The sequence below is a fragment of the Jaculus jaculus genome, chromosome 8 (assembly GCF_020740685.1).
Source record: "Jaculus jaculus isolate mJacJac1 chromosome 8, mJacJac1.mat.Y.cur, whole genome shotgun sequence".
Classification (NCBI taxonomy): Eukaryota; Metazoa; Chordata; class Mammalia; order Rodentia; family Dipodidae; genus Jaculus; species Jaculus jaculus.
This window is the reverse complement of record NC_059109.1, coordinates 70,039,755-70,041,051: the sequence shown is the minus strand read 5'-3', so window position 1 is coordinate 70,041,051 and position 1,297 is coordinate 70,039,755. Positions and strand designations below refer to the sequence as shown.

Below are 1,297 nucleotides of genomic sequence, written 5' to 3'. Positions count from 1 at the left end.
TTAAAAAGGAAAAGTTAAATGTCTTTTACAGTAGTGAATTTGCCAGATATTTGTTCTAGGTTAAGTTCACCTTACATAGAGAATTATTAAAAGCAACAGAACTGCCTCTAAAGAGGTAACTTATAATTTGTCAGATATTTTTTAAAAAAAGATTGTAATGTCCTGTTACTTAAAAAGAGGCAACTGATCTGACTTCTAAGCCAGCCTGCCTCAAGATAACAACACAATTTGCCTTAGTTACTTCTAATAAAATAATTTCCAAGTGTGTTGTTGGTATTAATGACATAAAATTGTATTAAGACTACTTTCTTGTTAGTAATAGGATTAATCAATTTGGTGTAATTTTTTAATAGCCTTATAAGAAAGATCATTAATCACTTCTTGGCTTTTTGGCTAAGATCAAGTGTAGTATCTGTTCTTATCAGTTAATATCTGACACGTCCTCTATCTTAGGATAATATATTAAATGAATTTTTGGAGCTCAGAGTTGGAATAGGAGCTTGCCCCACCCACTCCACACATTGACCTTGTATTGCAGTACCTCTAGGAACAGTGCACCTTCTCCGGGGATATAAAAAAAAGAAAGATAATTAATGATGGGGTGAGATGAATTGATTGAAGGACCTGGGAAGGAACTTTTCAATGATTACTTGTTAAAAATGCCTTTTGAGTGGTACTTAGATCAGAATGTTAAAGTATATAAATAAAAGTGTGAGGATGTAGAAAAAAAAAAGAAATTTTCAGGCTAAACATAAACACTATGCCTAAAGTTAAAGGTTTTTAAATTGTTTACAAACTTTATGAAACAAAAACTAATTTTCAGGCTAAAATATGTTGGGATAGCTTGCTTAAGTTTCATCAAATTTAAGTCATGGGTAAAACATAAAATTGTTTTATGTTTATAAAAATTTCTGTGGTACATAACATCAATAACTATCAAGTTTAAGCCAAAATCATTGGTTGTCAAATATTTTTTTTTCTTTCAAAAAAATTTTTCAAGGGTTATATTAATATTTAGTTAACTGTTTTGGCTCAGAAAAGACCAGATTCTACTCTATTGTATGTAAAGTAACTATCTCAATTTTTGCAACTTATTTCCAATGCTTATAACAAAATTAACTCTTAAGACATATTCCCTACTTTAGGGTAGAGCCTCATGCTCAAACAATGGTCCTCATCTAATATATATATATTATATATATTATATATAATATATAATATATAATATATATTTCAAGCTCCATGGTTCTGTTTCCAATGTTTTTTGGGTAAATTGTACCCACAGAGTTATCTGAAT

At 29.3% G+C, this 1,297-nt stretch overlaps 1 non-coding gene across 1 annotated transcript; it reads left to right on the top strand.

The window, feature by feature from the left end:
* The first annotated feature begins 373 nt into the window (after nucleotides 1-373).
* Nucleotides 374-563, top strand: LOC123462998. The gene has a single exon (XR_006638628.1). It is a non-coding gene; the product is annotated as a U2 spliceosomal RNA (small nuclear RNA).
* Nucleotides 564-1,297: the final 734 nt, after the last annotated feature.